General features: G+C 45.3%; 1 long non-coding RNA gene across 1 annotated transcript in view; it reads left to right on the top strand.

The window, feature by feature from the left end:
• The window catches only part of LOC141982253 (uncharacterized), a 196,342-nt gene extending 179,002 nt beyond the window's left edge, over positions 1–17,340 (top strand). Inside the window, exon 3 of the long non-coding RNA XR_012637997.1 lies at positions 17,244–17,340. This is a non-coding gene — a long non-coding RNA (uncharacterized LOC141982253). The remainder of the gene's footprint in view (positions 1–17,243) is intronic.
• The last annotated feature ends 443 nt before the right edge of the window (positions 17,341–17,783 follow it).

The following is a 17,783-nucleotide window of genomic DNA, read 5'->3' as shown; positions in this document are numbered from 1 at the left end:
AAAAAATCCCCCCCGGAAAGTCAGGATGGTAGATACCTTACAGGGAAATTAGATCCAAAACATAGAGAACCCCTCTAGGCAAAAACCTTAAGTTACAAAAAAGATACACAGACAGAAATAGTTATTCTATTCAGCACAATTCTTTTCTCAGCCATTTAAAGAAATCATAATCTAACACGTACCTAGCTAGATTACTTACTAAAAGTTCTAAGGCTTCATTCCTGGTCTATCCCCGGCAAAGACAAAATATAGACAGACCCACATACCCTTTGTTTCTCTCCCTCCTCCCAGCTTTTGAAAGTATCTTGTCTCCTCATTGGTCATTTTGGTCAGGTGCCAGCGAGGTTACCTTTAGCTTCTTAACCCTTTACAGGTGAGAGGAGATTTCCTCTGGCCAGGAGGGATTTTAAAGGGGTTTACCCTTCCCTTTATATTTATGACACGCCCCCCAAATCTCAGCTAGGGTGAAACACTGGCTGGGATTTCTTCCTGGAGCTCTAGGAAAAACAGAGTTAATAAGACACATGCATCTCTAAATATACTACCAAGTACATAAAGACTAACAATATTTTCCACATCTCAAGGACGATTTTAACCAGTTGATTCTGGGAAACTTTCACGTGAGAGTGCATCAGCCACTTTGTTAGAAGCTCCTGAGACGTGTTGGATGTCGAAATCAAAATCTTGGAGAGCTAAACTCCACCGAAGAAGTTTTTTGTTAGTTTCCTTGACGGTGTGAAGCCACTTCAGTGCAGCATGGTCGGTTTGCAGATGGAAACGCCGTCCCCAAACATATGGGCGTAGCTTTTCCAGAGCGTAGACAATGGCGTAACATTCTTTTTCAGTGACTGACCAGTTGCTTTCCCTCTCAGACAGTTTTTTGCTGAGAAACACTACAGGGTGGAATTCTTGATCAGGTCCTTTCTGCATTAAAACTGCTCCCACACCACGCTCGGATGCATCTGTGGTTACTAGGAACGGTTTGTCAAAGTCTGGGGCCCTTAGTACAGGGTCAGACATGAGTGTCGCTTTAAGCTTGTTAAAGGCCTTCTGACACTTTTCGGTCCACTGCACAGCATTTGGCTGTTTCTTTTTGGTTAGGTCTGTCAGTGGGGCAGCGATTTGGCTGTAGTGCGGTACAAATCGTCTGTAATAACCGGCCAAGCCTAAAAAGGATTGAACCTGTTTCTTTGACTTTGGGACAGGCCACTTTTGGATAGCATCCACTTTGGCCTGTAGGGGGCTGATAGTTCCTTGACCCACCTGGTGTCCAAGGTAAGTCATTCTGTTTAGGCCTATTTGACACTTCTTAGCCTTAACAGTTAGTCCTGCCTCCCTTATGCGCTCAAGGACTTTTTGTAGATGTTCCAGGTGGTCTGCCCAGGAATCCGAAAATATGGCCACATCGTCAAGGTAGGCGACTGCATATTCTCCTAATCCCGCTAGGAGACCATCTACAAGTCTTTGGAAGGTGGCGGGTGCATTTCGCAGCCCGAAAGGGAGTACATTAAATTCATACAGCCCGAGATGTGTGGTGAAGGCTGACCTTTCCTTGGCAGACTCATCTAGCGGTACCTGCCAGTACCCCTTGGTTAAGTCCAAGGTAGAGATGAACTGGGCCCGTCCCAGTTTCTCTAATAGTTCATCTGTGCGTGGCATTGGATAGTTGTCTGGGCGAGTTACAGCATTTAGCTTACGGTAGTCCACGCAAAAACGTATTTCCCCATCTGGTTTGGGAACTAGAACCACTGGAGATGCCCATGCACTTTCAGAGGGGCGGATTACACCCATCTGTAACATATCCTGGATCTCCCGTTCTATAGCAGTTTTAGCTTGAGGAGACACTCGGTAAGGTTGGACTCTAATTGGGCGAGCATTACCTGTGTCAATGGAGTGGTATGCCCGTTCAGTCAGTCCTGGGGTGGCTGAGAACGTTGGCGCGTAGCTAGTGCACAGCTCCTGGATCTGCTGTCGCTGCATACGCCCAAGGGTCATGGAGAGGTTCACCTCTTCCACACCACCAGCACATTTCCCTTCGTAGTAGACACCTTCAGGCCACTCAGCGTCGTCTCCTCCCTGGGCTGTAAACTGACAAACCTTTAATTCTCTGGAATAAAAGGGCTTTATAGAATTAATATGGTACACCTTAGGCTTTTCGGTTACCTTTAGCTTCTTAACCCTTTACAGGTGAGAGGAGATTTCCTCTGGCCAGGAGGGATTTTAAAGGGGTTTACCCTTCCCTTTATATTTATGACAACCTCCCTTTGCATAACTCCTACACTGCTTTGGGAACAGGGCGGGTGGGATGGAAGGAGAAAAACAGGTGAAATTCTGGCCCTATTGAAGTCAATGGCAAAACTCTCATTGACTTCAGTGGAGCTGGTATGTGTCCCCCAGGGTGTGTTATGGGAGGCTTTTCTATCATGCACAGGTAAAAGGTCCACCATGAGAGAACCTGTTCCTCCCCAATATTGGGATGACTTGGAGTTGCAGTTTGGGGATTGCATATCTTTGGGGTCCAGGGCACATAGGCTCTATGATAACTTATTACTGCAGGGAACGTTGCCTGCCAGGTAACTGCCATTTGTATTTTAATAAAAATTAGAACGTTGTCCTCTAATCTAATTTCAAGTGTGTTGTGTTTTCTTTTCACATCATCCAAAGTGTCATCGCCCAGTGCCTGGTAAATGAGCCGGTACTTGTTAAACATCACTTGATTTTTCATGTACACTCTCTTGATATAGGCCCTCAGTTAAAAATAAAGCAGGGAAGACAAGGTAAGAAAAACAGATAATACTTCTGCAGACCTATCAAAAGGAAGGGAAAAGTAATATAGTAGAACCTCAGAGTTACAAACACCTCAGGAATGGAGGCTGTTCATAACTGTGAAATGTCCGTAGTTCTGAACAAAACGTTAGGGTCATAGGCACCGACTTCCCCTCTTTCCCCTGGGTGCTCAACCCACCCCCCTGCTGCCCCCGCCCTCACTGCACCCCTTCCATGAGGCCCCACCCCTGCCCCCACCCCGATTCCAAGCCCTTCCCCAAAGTTCCTGCCTGAACTCCACCCCCTCCCTGCCCCTATTCCAACTCCTTCCCCAAATGCCCGACCCAGCCCTGCCTCTTCCTCGCTTCCTCCCCTGAGCGTGCCAAGTTCCTGCTCCTCCCACCCCTCCTGGAGCTGTTTGGTGGCAGCTGGGCTGGAATCGCTTGGAGGTAGGCTGAGGAGCAAGGACGTGGTGCGCTCAGGGGAGGAGGAGGAGGTGGGACAGGGAGTGAGGGGAACTTGGCTACCAGTGGGTGCAGGGCAATCACTAATTTTTCAGTGCCAATGGTTATGGTTGTTCTTTCAAAAGCTTAGAACTGAACATTGACTTAATACAGCTTTTACAATGCAGAAGAATAATGCTGCTGTTAGCCATCTTAATTTAAATGAAATAAGCACAGAAATAGTTTCCTTACCTTGTCAATTTTTTTTAAACTTTTCCTATTTTTTTTAGAGTGGTAGCCGTGTTAGTCTGTGTCAGCAAAAACAATGAGGAGACCTTGTGGCACCTTAGAGACTAACAAATTTAGTCTCTAAGCTACCACAAGGACTCCTCGTTGTTTTTCCTTTTTTTTTTTTGGTAGTTTAACACAGTACCATACTGTATTTGCTTTTTGTGTATGTGTGTGTCCGTGCTGCTCCCTCATTGCATCCTTCCGGTTTCAAATTAACTGTGTGGTTGATCAGTCAGTTCATAACTCTGGTGTTCATAACTTTGAGGTTCTGCTGTACGTGGAATTTACTTGACCAGACAATGTTCCTCCACCCTATATAAAGTCCAGCCAGCACCCAAATAAAATGTTCAATTTACAAGTATAAGTGAATAGCTTGAAAGTTTGGACCCAAATTTTAAATGAAGTGAATTATGGTACAGTGCCTCTCTACAAGCCTTAAAAATACTAAAATACTTAACTCAGGATTCTGTCTGTTCTCTGAAGGCTAAAATGCATTTTCACCAAGTTACCATGCATACTGGACTCCAAAGATCGAGCCATTTCAACTCTAGTGGAAGGTAATGAGGAATAAAGTTGCATCTGGTTTGATTTCCTTCTAATAAAACAGTCAATTGCCCCATGTCAGAAAAGATGTACTATAGGAAATCCCTTGGGATTTTACCTGGCATTTGCAGAGAAGCAATAGAGAAATAAGACCTAACATGTTTTGTTTATAAAGCATGAATTGCATTGACCTGGAAACATTAGGAACATAAAGATGTTTTCACCCCTAAAAACTGGACATACTGCCAAAAAATTCTTCTGTTTCTCAGAAAGAAAACAAAAGATACTGTATTGTACCTCGTGACTTGGGGCTTGGCACTAATCTGTGGAATTCAACAGCACCACAGACAGAGAGAGAGTTCTCTCACATATCAGTGAGCTGCTTTCATTCAATTCTGCAAGTGTGCTTATCAGGCAAAAGGATAAATAAAATTTTGCTAGAAAAAGCAGAAAAATTCCCTCTGAAATTCAAATCATTGTGACTGTGTGGGACAGGCAGAAAAGGTGAAGGTTTGGCTGGTTGCCAGTCACATGTTTCAGCAGGGCTTTAAAGGAAGAGGTGTGTCCCTTGTCTGAGGGTAAGACAAGGAAATGCAAAGGGAAAGCCCCATGGACTCTTGCAGCCTGTTTTGCTAGGGGGGAATAGCTTTGTTTATGTTTGAATTAAAACTGTGCCCAGAGGGAAGGGCCTGAAAGGGATTTTTGGCATTGAAGTGAGTTCTTCCAGGGCTGCTAATGGAGCCCACCAGCATACCATCAGAGGGAGGGATAGCTTAGTGGGTTGAGCATTGGCCTGCTAAACCCAGGGTTTTGAGTTCAATCCTTGAGGGGGCCATTTTGTGTGACAGTTGTTTTTGGGTGGTGGTGGTCGGGGACTCTCTCCTCAGGGGGACTGAGTCATCTATCTGCCGCCCCGACCGGGAAAACTGAGAAGTCTGCTGCTTGCCAGGAGCTAGGATTCATGATGTGACAGAGAGACTGCTGAGACTCATCAAGCCCTCGGATCGCTACCCCTTCCTGCTTCTCCACGTGGGCACCAATGATACTGCCAAGAATGACCTTGAGCGGATCACTGCAGATTATGTGGCTCTGGGAAGAAGGATAAAGGAGTTTGAGGTGCAAGTGGTCTTCTCGTCCATCCTCCCCATGGAAGGAAAAGGCCTGGGTAGAGACCATCGAATCATGGAAGTCAATGAATGGCTACACAGGTGGTGTCGGAGAGAAGGCTTTGGAATCTTTGACCATGGGATGGTGTTCCAAGAAGGAGGAGTGCTAGGCAGAGACGGGCTCCACCTAACAAAGAAAGGGAAGAGCATCTTCGCAAGCAGGCTGGCTAACCTAGTAAGAAGGGCTTTAAACTGGTTCACCGGGGGAAGGAGACCAAAGCCCTGAGGTAAGTGGGGACGTGGGATACCGGGAGGAAGCACGAGCAGGAGCACATGAGAGGGGAGGGCTCCTGCCTCATACTGAGAAAGAGGGATGATCAGCGAGTTATCTCAAGTGCCTATACACAAATGCAAGAAGCCTGGGAAACAAGCAGGGAGAACTGCAAGTCCTGGCACAGTCAAGGAATTATGATGTTATTGGAATAACAGAGACTTGGTGGGATAACTCACATGACTGGAGTACTGTCATGGATGGATATAAACTGTTCAGGAAGGACAGGCAGGGCAGAAAAGGTGGGGGAGTTGCATTGTATGTAAGGGAGCAGTATGACTGCTCAGAGCTCAAGTATGAAACTGCAGAAAAACCTGAGATTCTCTGGATTAAGTTTAGAAATGTGAGCAACAAGGGTGATGTCATGGTGGGAGTCTTCTATGGACCACTGGACCAGGGGGATGAGGTGGACGAGTTTCTTCTGGCAACTCACGGAAGTTACTAGACCGCAGGCCCTGGTTCTCATGGGAGACTTCAATCACCCTGATATCTGCTGGGAGAGCAATACAGCGGTGCACAGACAATCCAGGAAGTTGTTGGAAAGTGTAGGAGACAATTTCCTGGTGCAAGTGCTGGAGGAACCAACGAGGGGCAGAGCTCTTCTTGACCTGCTGCTCACAAACCAGGAAGAATTAGAGGGGAAGCAAAAGTGGATGGGAACCTGGGAGGCAGTGACCATGAGATGGTCGAGTTCAGGATCCTGACACAAGGAAGAAAGGAGAGCAGGAGAATACGTACCCTGGACTTCAGAAAAGCAGACTTTGACTCCCTCAGGGAACTGATGGGCAGGATCCCCTGGGAGAATAACATGAGGGGGAAAGGAGTCCAGGAGACCTGGCTGTATTTTAAAGAATCCTTATTGAGGTTACAGGGACAAACCATCCCGATGTGTAGAAAGAATAGTAAATATGGCAGGCGACCAGCTTGGCTTCACAGTGAAATCCTTGCTGATCTTAAACACAAAAAAGAAGCTTACAAGAAGTGGAAGATTGGACAAATGACCAGGGAGGAGTATAAAAATATTGCTCTGGGATGCAGAAGTGAAATCAGGAAGGCCAAATCGCACCTGGAGTTGCAACTAGCAAGAGATGTTAAGAGTAACAAGAAGGGTTTCTTCAGGTATGTTAGCAACAAGAAGAAAGTCAAGGAAAGTGTGGGCCCCTTACTGAATGAGGGAGGCAACCTAGTGACAGAGGATGTGGAAAAAGCTAATATACTCAATGCTTTTTTTGCCTCTGTCTTCACGAACAAGGTCAGCTCCCAGACTACTGCACTGGGCAGCACAGCATGGGGAGGAGGTGACCAGCCCTCTGTGGAGAAAGAAGTGGTTCAGGACTATTTAGAAAAGCTGGACGAGCACAAGTCCATGGGGCGGGATGCGCTGCATCCGAGAGTGCTAAAGGAGTTGGCGGATGTGATTGCAGAGCCATTGGCCATTATCTTTGAAAACTCATGGCGATCGGGGGAGGTCCCAGACGACTGGAAAAAGGCTAATGTAGTGCCCATCTTTAAAAAAGGGAAGAAGGAGGATCCTAGGAACTACAGGCCAGTCAGCCTCACCTCAGTCCCTGGAAAAATCATGGAGCAGGTCCTCAAGGAATCAATTCTGAAGCACTTAGAGGAGAGGAAAGTGATCAGGAACAGTCAGCATGGATTCACCAAGGGCAAGTCATGCCTGACTAATCTAATTGCCTTCTGTGACGAGATAACTGGCTCTGTGGATGAGGGGAAAGCTGTGGACGTCTTGTTCCTTGACTTTAGCAAAGCTTTTGACACTGTCTCCCACAGTATTCTTGCCAGCAAGTTAAAGAAGTATGGGCTGGATGAATGGACTATAAGGTGGATAGAAAGTTGGCTAAATTGTCGGGCTCAATGGGTAGTGATCAATGGCTCCATGTCTAGTTGGCAGCCGGTATCAAGTGGAGTGCCCCAAGGGTCGGTCCTGGGGCCGGTTTTGTTCAATATCTTCATAAATGATCTGGAGGATGGTGTGGATTGCACCCTCAGCAAGTTTGCAGATGACCCTAAACTGGGAGGAGAGGTAGATACACTGGAGGGTAGGGATAGGATAGAGAGGGCCCTAGACAAATTGGAGGATTGGGCCAAAAGAAATCTGTTGAGGTTCAACAAGGACAAGTGCAGAGTCCTGCACTTAGGACGGAAGAATCCCATGCACCGCTACAGACTAGGGACCAAATGGCTAGGCAGCAGTTCTGCAGAAAAGGACCTAGGGGTTACAGTGGAGAAGAAGCTAGATATGAGTCAACAGTGTGCCCTTGTTGCAAGAAGGCCAATGGCATTTTGGGATGTATAAGTAGGGGCATTGCCAGCAGATCGAGGGATGTGATCGTTCCCCTCTATTCAACATTGGTGAGGCCTCATCTGGAATACTGTGTCCAGTTTTGGGCCCCACACTACAAGAAGGATGTGGAAAAACTGGAAAGCGTCCAGCGGAGGGCAACAAAAATGATTAGGGGACTGGAACACATGACTTATGAGGAGAGGCTGAGGGAACTGGGATTGTTTAGTCTGCGGAAGAGGAGAATGAGGGGGGATTTGATAGCTGCTTTCAGCTACCTGAAAGGGAGTTCCAAAGAGGATGGATCTAGACTGTTCTCAGTGGTAGCAGATGACAGAGCAAGGAGTAATGGTCTCAAGTTGCAGTGGGGGAGGTTTAGGTTGGGTATTAGGAAAAACTTTTTCACTAAGAGGGTGGTGAAACACTGGAATGTATTACCTAGGGAGGTGGTAGAATCTCCTTCCTTAGAAGTTTTTAAGGTCAGGCTTGACAAAGCCCTGTCTGGGATGATTTTGTTGGGGATTGGTCCTGCTTTGAGCAGGGGGTTGGACTAGATGACCTCCTGTGGTCCCTTCCAACCCTGATATTCTATGATTCTATGATTATACCTTTAGTGGAATGAAGGACACTTCCTTTCATGTTTTGGGCATTGTAGGATGTCCAGATTATTGTATTTTTAAAAATGTCTCAAGTTTTCCATTTTTCCTCTTCAATTATTTCTTTCGTATGAGTGCGCCAACATTTAACTTTCATGATTCAGCTTCCTTCCTGTGTCTCCTATCATCTTAGAGAAGATTTTCTGAAGATTTTCAGCTCCGGAATCTGATTCACCTTTCAAAGCATGCACTGGTTCAGAAAGAATTTCTTCCACCATTTGTATGGAAAAGATAACAGAGAAGGTTCTCTGTGCTTAGAAATACGTGCGACCATTGCTCTACTTTTGCCTACTTGATACTGTCAAAATTCCCAGCGGAAATACTTGAATAGTATTAAAGGTTCATTTACACCATTGAGGCACAACCCTGAGTAAGGGACAATGAGAGAAAGTTTACACAATGGGAGGCACAAGTCCTCTCAGAACTCCCTGGTTCATGAAGAGCACATGCACCATGTGCCATCTCTTTTGGATAGTGCTGTATGTTCCTCTCTCTGTGACTATCTCTTTGGGTTAGCTTGTGTCTCCCTGTTCCCTTCTGGGTGCTTGCATGTCCATTGGTGAGACAATGTATATCAACCCCGCACTGGCGAAGCAAGGGTTAAAGAGCAGTTTTTTGCCCATAAGGCCATGCCCCCTCGCACCTCTGGGTATGCTCCCAGTAGAGGGAGTATTCAGACGGGAGCAGCTCAGCTCACTCTGGGCTGACTGAGGAGGAGAGTGGTTGTGTGCAACAGCCTCCTGTCGGGAAGTAGCCAGGACTCCAAGCTGCCAGAATCGAGCCTCTTAGCTGCACTGTGGGAAGTCAGCTAACTGCAGGAACCAAAAGGAATGACTTGCTGTTGCCAGAAGAGGAGCTGCCAGAGATGAAGCAGATGGGATGCAAGAGGGACCCTATGTCCAGCTCTGAAGACATCACTGGAGGGACTGGATGAGGATAGGAAGTGACCCAAGGAATGCATTTGAGGGTATTGGGGCCTGAACCATGTGTCAGGGTACCTTGTTTTGAAGGGCTCTGGGTCAGAACCCAGAAAAGTAAGGAAGGCCCGGTTCCCCTCCCCTCCCCTCTCTCGTTGCTAGGTGGCACTTCCCTTGATATTGCCACCTAGGCAAGGTGGCTCCTTTCAACCCTCACCAGTAGGAATTAAGTCCCAGAGTATCACCTTTAGACAATACTGCTAGCCCAGGGCATAGGCGCCGACTCCATGGGTGCTCTGGGGCTGGAGCACCCACGGGGAAGCTCCCCTCCGTGCCTCCCCACCCCAGCTCACCTCTGCTCTGCCTCCTCCCCTGAGCGTGCCGCCACGTCCTGCTTGTCCCCGCTCCCTCCCAGCGCTAGCACTGCGAAACAACTGTTCGGGGAAGACATGGGGCCGGGGTGGGGATTTGGAGAGGGCTCCAATAGGGGCAGGAGGGGGAAGAATCGGGGAGGGGCCAGGGGCAGGGGGGCACAAGCACCCACCGGCGCCAAGGAAAGTTGACTCCTGTGGCTGAGGATACCCAGCCAACCCCTGATAATTGGTCCTTGGAAGGAACAGTCTTTGTGCTTTCCCCTCACTTCCCCTATGGTACCAAGACTAGGCACAGTCTAGCCCTAAACAGTTTAATTGATTTTGGTGTTTTTCTATCTTAAATTATGTAATGACCAATTTTTCACATTAGTCAGCTGGTTCTATAAATTGAACAATATTAATCAGATAATTTGACAATTTTTGTAATGAAATGCTAAACTGTATTATACAGTTCAGCCACTAAAGGACCTGGTATATAAAATACCTTATTGAAATGAACCCTGGCCATACCTGGCAGAGCATTAAAAGATCTTCTGATGATAGCCAGAGGCACACGGTTTAATACATTCATGAAATATGGACATTCTGCAGCTGTTTGCCAAACCAAAGCAGTCACGGAGTTGACTCATTACAGACAATCAAGAAAAAAGAAAAGGAGGACTTGTGGCACCTTAGAGACTTACAAATTTATTTGAGCATAAGCTTTCGTGAGCTACAGCTCACTTCATCGGATGCATTCAAGAGTAATTGTTTCTGGGATCCATCACTTGTGATGACATAGAGCCTGCCTGAAGAGTTAAAAGTGGAAAAACTCTACAGAGGATTTGATGATTCTTGACTTTTGAAAGAAGATCCTATACAAATGAACCTAAGAGACAATACGGAGCCATGCAATGTACAAACACCTTTACCAGTGAGGCTTCGGAGAGACTAGATGCATATATATGCAAATCATAATCTGGTTGTTGTGGACTATTTTTCAAGGTATATAGAAATAATGTACTTAAAAGCCATAACATATTGCAGTGTTATCAAGGAACTGAAGTGCACTTTAGGTCATTTTGGTATTCTAAAACAACTAGGGATGGACAATGGACCACAATTCACTACAGCAGAATTTAAGTCATTCTGAATGAAATATGATTTTTAACACATTACTAGCAGTTCACATTACCCTTGAGCAAATGGAGAGGCTGAGAGAGCTGTACAGAAAGCCAAAAAAATACGACAGCAGAAATAGCCATTCCTTGCTTTTCTTAGTTACAAATCAACATCCATACCAGCTATTGGATACTGTCCAGCATAACTCATGCTGGAAAGACATCTCAGAACTACTGTTCTGACTTTGGAAAAGAATGTACTGTATCTCCAAAGTGGCCAGACATGAAGAAAGTAGCCAAATTGGATACAAAGGCTAAAAGAGCTTATGAACACTTCTACAACAGATGTCACTCAGAGAACTGCCAGGTCTAGAAGCTGGTGACTGTGTTCATGTCAAACTGGATGAAGAAAAAGAATGGACAACTCCAGTTGTTGTAAAGAAAAAATTCAGCACTCTGATCATGTGTGATCGAGGCCGACAGTGGAGAGTTCAACAGAAATGGTCAACATCTACAGTTTGTTCCTCAAAAAGAACACTCAGCAGAGCAAACTGCACACATGGAGGATGCAGAACACAAGCAAGAAGACTCAAGGATTCCAAATTGACCAAAGCCAGTCATTGCAACTAATGAACAATCAGATGGCCAAGTTGTTATGCATTGGGGTCATGTAATTAGAAAACCAGTATAATTCAGGTTTCAGAGTAACAGCCGTGTTAGTCTGTATTCGTAAAAAGAAAAAAGAAAAGGAGTACTTGTGGCACCTTAGAGACTAACCAGTTTATTTGAGCATGAGCTTTCGTGAGCTACAGCTCACTTCATCAGATGCATAGCATATCGTGGAAACTGCAGAAGACATTATATACACACAGAGACCATGAAACAAAACTTCCTCCCACCCCACTGTCCTGCTGCTAACAGCTTATCTAAAATGATCATCAAGGAAGGCCATTTCCAGCACAAATCCAGGTTTTCTCACCCTTCCCCCCCCCCCCACACAGACACACATACAAACTCACTCTCCTGCTGGTAATAGCCCATCCCTCTTTGAAACCTCTCTTTATAATGCGCATGATAATCAAGGTGGGTCATTTCCAGCACTAATCCAGGTTTTCTCACCACCCCCCCCACACACACACACCCCCCTCCAAAAACCACACACACAAACTCACTCTCCTGCTGGCAATAGCTCATCTTACAATGTGCACAGCAATAATCCAAGTTTAACCAGAACGTCTTGGGGGGGGGGGGGTTTGTAGGAAAAAAACAAGGGGAGATAGGCTACCTTGCATAATGACTTAGCCACTCCCAGTCTCTATTCAAGCCCAAATTAATAGTATCCAATTTGCAAATGAATTCCAATTCAGCAGTTTCTCGCTGGAGTCTGGATTTGAAGTTTTTTTGCTTTAAGATAGCGACCCTCATGTCTGTGATTGCGTGACCAGAGAGATTGAAGTGTTCTCCGACTGGTTTATGAATGTTATAATTCTTAACATCTGATTTGTGTCCATTTATTCTTTTACGTAGAGACTGTCCAGTTTGACCAATGTACATGGCAGAGGGGCATTGCTGGCACATGATGGCATATATTACATTGGTGGATGTGCAGGTGAACGAGCCTCTGATAGTGTGGCTGATGTTGTTAGGCCCTGTGATGGTGTTCCCTGAATAGATATGTGGGCACAGTTGGCAACGGGCTTTGTTGCAAGGATAGGTTCCTGGGTTAGTGGTTCTGTTGTGTGGTATGTGGTTGTTGGTGAGTATTCGCTTCAGGTTGGGGGGCTGTCTGTAGGCAAGGACTGGCCTTTCTCCCAAGATTTGTGAGAGTGTTGGGTCATCCTTCAGGATAGGTTGTAGATCCTTAATAATGCGTTGGAGGGGTTTTAGTTGGGGGCTGAAGGTGACGGCTAGTGGCGTTCTGTTATTTTCTTTGTTAGGCCTGTCCTGTAGTAGGTGACTTCTGGGAACTCTTCTGGCTCTATCAATCTGTTTCTTCACTTCCGCAGGTGGGTATTGTAGTTGTAAGAATGCTTGATAGAGATCTTGTAGGTGTTTGTCTCTGTCTGAGGGGTTGGAGCAAATGCGGTTGTATCGCAGAGCTTGGCTGTAGACGATGGATCGTGTGGTGTGGTCAGGGTGAAAGCTGGAGGCATGTAGGTAGGAATAGCGGTCAGTAGGTTTCCGGTATAGGGTGGTGTTGATGTGACCATCGTTTATTAGCACTGTAGTGTCCAGGAAGTGGATCTCATGTGTGGACTGGACCAGGCTGAGGTTGATGGTGGGATGGAAATTGTTGAAATCATGGTGGAATTCCTCAAGGGCTTCTTTTCCATGGGTCCAGATGATGAAGATGTCATCAATATAGCGCAAGTAAAGTAGGGGCGTTAGGGGACGAGAGCTGAGGAAGCGTTGTTCTAAATCAGCCATAAAAATGTTGGCATACTGTGGGGCCATGCGGGTACCCATAGCAGTGCCGCTGATCTGAAGGTATACATTGTCCCCAAATGTAAAATAGTTATGGGTAAGGACAAAGTCACAAAGTTCAGCCACCAGGTTAGCCGTGACATTATCGGGGATAGTGTTCTTGATGGCTTGTAGTCCATCTTTGTGTGGAATGTTGGTGTAGAGGGCTTCTACATCCATAGTGGCCAGGATGGTGTTATCAGGAAGATCACCAATGGATTGTAGTTTCCTCAGGAAGTCAGTGGTGTCTCGAAGGTAGCTGGGAGTGCTGGTAGCGTAGGGCCTGAGGAGTGAGTCTACATAGCCGGACAATCCTGCTGTCAGGGTGCCAATGCCTGAGATGATGGGGCGTCCAGGATTTCCAGGTTTATGGATCTTGGGTAGTAGATAGAATATCCCAGGTCGGGGTTCCAGGGGTGTGTCTGTGCGGATTTGATCTTGCGCTTTTTCAGGAAGTTTCTTGAGCAAATGCTGTAGATGCTTTTGGTAACTCTCAGTGGGATCAGAGGGTAATGGCTTGTAGAAAGTGGTGTTGGAGAGCTGCCGAGGAGCCTCTTGTTCATATTTACTAAAACTAGACAAGCCATTTACAACGCACACTTTACTTCTCTACAAAAGAAAAAGGACACTAAACTTTCTAAACTACTACAGGCTACAAGGGGCCACAGCAATGGTCCCCTCAACCCACCCAGCAATATTGTTAACCTATCCAACTATACTCTCAGCCCAGCAGAAGCAGCTGTCCTATCTCGGGGTCTCTCCTTCTGCCCCTCCACCCCCTCGAACATGATACAGTTCTGTGGTGACCTAGAATCCTATTTTCGACGTCTCCGACTCAAGGAATATTTCCAAGATACCTCTGAACAACATAATGATCCACAGAGGCCTGCCTACCAACATTACAAAAAGAAGGATTCTAGGTGGACTCCTCCTGAAGGTCGAAACAGCAGACTGGACTTCTACATAGAGTGCTTCCGCCGACGTGCACGGGCTGAAATTGTGGAAAAGCAGCATCACTTGCCCCATAACCTCAGCCGTGCAGAACACAATGCCATCCACAGCCTCAGAAACAACTCTGACATCATAATCAAAAAGGCTGACAAAGGAGGTGCTGTTGTCATCATGAATAGGTCGGAATATGAACAAGAGGCTGCTCGGCAGCTCTCCAACACCACTTTCTACAAGCCACTTGAAGAGAACACTTCAATCTCTCTGGTCACGCAATCACAGACATGAGGGTCGCTATCTTAAAGCAAAAAAACTTCAAATCCAGACTCCAGTGAGAAACTGCTGAATTGGAATTCATTTGCAAATTGGATACTATTAATTTGGGCTTGAATAGAGACTGGGAGTGGCTAAGTCATTATGCAAGGTAGCCTATCTCCCCTTGTTTTTTTCCTACAAACCCCCCCCCCAAGACGTTCTGGTTAAACTTGGATTATTGCTGTGCACATTGTAAGATGAGCTATTGCCAGCAGGAGAGTGAGTTTGTGTGTGTGGTTTTTGGAGGGGGGTGTGTGTGTGTGTGGGGGGGGTGGTGAGAAAACCTGGATTAGTGCTGGAAATGACCCACCTTGATTATCATGCGCATTATAAAGAGAGGTTTCAAAGAGGGATGGGCTATTACCAGCAGGAGAGTGAGTTTGTATGTGTGTCTGTGTGGGGGGGGGGGAAGGGTGAGAAAACCTGGATTTGTGCTGGAAATGGCCTTCCTTGATGATCACTTTAGATAAGCTGTTAGCAGCAGGACAGTGGGGTGGGAGGAAGTTTTGTTTCATGGTCTCTGTGTGTATATAATGTCTTCTGCAGTTTCCACGATATGCTATGCATCCGATGAAGTGAGCTGTAGCTCACGAAAGCTCATGCTCAAATAAACTGGTCAGTATAATTCAGACACACTTAATAGACAGATTCATAATGAACCTCAAAGACAGTGTGATAGGATAAATATTGTAAATGGTAGGAATGTAGAACTTAAAGGGGGCAATGTAATGGAACGCTAACCTGTATTATACTGTTCAACCACTAGGTGGCACAGTATATAAAAGACCTTATTTAAACGAACTCAGCTATGTCTGGCAGAGCATTCAAGGATCTTACAATAAACACATCTGGTGTACATAAGTAAGCTCTGTAGCCAGTCCATAGCTAGTACAGGAACATGACAATTTTTGTGTCAATCATTGAGGAAATTATTTGCATTTTTTACATAAATTTGCCTAGCTGTAATCCTACCCCTTTCATGCCTTTAGCTGAAGCATGAAAAGTCACATGTAGCTAAACAGAACTGAAGTAATATCAGATCAGAAGGGACCCCAAACATATTTAAATCAGAAGACATTCCCTCCTCATTGCCTTTTCCTTTCTGCATCACTATAATATTTTAAAACTGCTGAGAAAACTTCAAGGGTCACAAACATTACCAGCCCTTCTGGAAGAAGCTGATGCAGTTTTAAAACATTTAAGGTAAAAAGAATCCAATCCCAGCTGGCATATTCAGCAGTGTGTCAACTTAATACACCACCTTGCCCTCGCTGTTTCAAGAAGTGGAGAAGAGACAGGTCAAAAAAGCATTGCCAAGAGCAATACCCCTGAAATTGAGATGTGACTGACAAGCTCTGCGCCAGCTCACTGGCACTGAAAATCTCTTCACTTCATGTGTTAATTCTTGCTCAACATGACATCACACTAACTGAGAAACAAACTCTATTTCTTCTTTCAAAATTTGACATGATCACAGAGCCAGGGGTGTAAGGTGACATTTTTGAGTAGCACTGTAATTTACCATTGAGCCAATTTGCTGTTCTAAATTAAAGGTTGCAGTAACAGTAACTCTTGAGAAAATTAGGATGCTGGCATGGGAAGTCTTTTTTTCCTGTGGCAATGTATTAAAATGTCTCCCTGCAAGTATTCTGTATTAATAGATAAATTCATGGTGTCAGTGTGAATGCAGAGATTGGAGGAACTGAGTAAAACTTGAACAGATGTGTCCAGCAATGAACTGAAATATTGCTGGATTCTGAGTCTAAATGGATGTTTTCAAGTCAGTTTGTCTAATGCAACAATATATGAGTCCACATTTGAATGCTAAAGTTTATAGATACTGTTTTTTGTATGTTCTAATTTTCTGGAGCTCCATGCTATAATGGTCATGAAGAAGTTGTCGGATTTTATTTTATCGGCCTTGAGCCAGCCCCAACTTGTGCAGTGATTTACTAGTGTAGATTTTTACACTCAGGCAGAATTCCTCTGAAAGCAGTGAGACTATGCACAAGTGTCAGTCTGATCATTTGGATCCTTTTGCAATATTGCCTTAGAGAGCCCTGCTTCCACTCAAGTCAAAGGGTGTTTTGCCACTGACTTCTATGGGAGCAGGATCAGGCACTAATTTCTCCAGCAAGCCAGTTGAGCAAGGCTATGTAAAGAAGATATTTGACAGACGTAAAGTAAGATTTCATTTCAGACAAACTTTTTTCCTTCAATGAAGCATTATGAAAGATCTTGTGAGAAATTCTACCCAACCAATACACTCCACTGCACACACTTCTCCCTGTGGGGAGAGAATAAGAGACCAAACAACATGTACAAATATTTAGTCACATTGCTTAACACACTACTGGAAGGGGCTCAGTAGCTCATCACTACGGTGACAAACATGGTATAAGAACCTATATAGAATAGAATAGAACAATATGGCATAACCACACGTCTCCTTCTCACCCTTTCAGGCTGTTAAGGTTTTCTTCAGGCCTGTGCATCAAAATCCCATCAGGAAGTCAGTATGTGTTGTCCCAGATAGTAGGTTTTTTTGGTCAGCTTAAAGCAATTGAGGACATAGCCCTGTTTCTTTTGATGTGTATATGGAAGTTCACTTTGCTCAATACATCATTGAGTTATACCATGCTATTGTAACACAATTAATGTGCTGTGTGTGTGTGTCTGTCTGACCCACAGATAGCCCCTGACAGGACCTGCCTCAGGAAGTAACCCTAAGAGGAAGTTGAAGTGTGCCTTGGGAAGAGAGAGAAACAGTTTGTTACTAACAGGAGCTGCTGAGTTACTGAACTGGAGCTTGTCTCATCATTCTGGGTACTCTGCCTTCTGTGTTAACCCACCAATCAGTAGACTTGAGGTCATGTCATAATACACCATATTTGTTCATGTTTTATAAACAACTTGATTAAGTTAACTTTTGTGTAACTTGTGTTTGTTCCTCTCATAGGCCCAGATCCTCTGCTTCATCCAGAGAGCACACAGCATAAATTTGGAATGGGTTTGGAGTGCAAAGGTCACTATTGTGCTCCCTGGATTGTTTCTGTGCAAGGACAGTTTCCTGGAATAACTTAGGGCAGCCTAAAGGCTGTTCTAAATTATGCCAGTTTCCAGTGGGCCTGGTCTGTCCAGGCAGCTTGAACACCATAGCACAGGGAAAACACAGTTACATTCCCTATGCCAATCATAGGAAAGAGAGTGAAAGTCACAGGAGTGGTTATG

Source organism: Natator depressus, chromosome 1 (genome assembly GCF_965152275.1).
Source record: "Natator depressus isolate rNatDep1 chromosome 1, rNatDep2.hap1, whole genome shotgun sequence".
Lineage (NCBI taxonomy): Eukaryota > Metazoa > Chordata > Testudines > Cheloniidae > Natator > Natator depressus.
The sequence above is the reverse complement of the archived record's forward strand: the minus strand, read 5'-3'. Positions and strand labels throughout refer to the sequence as shown.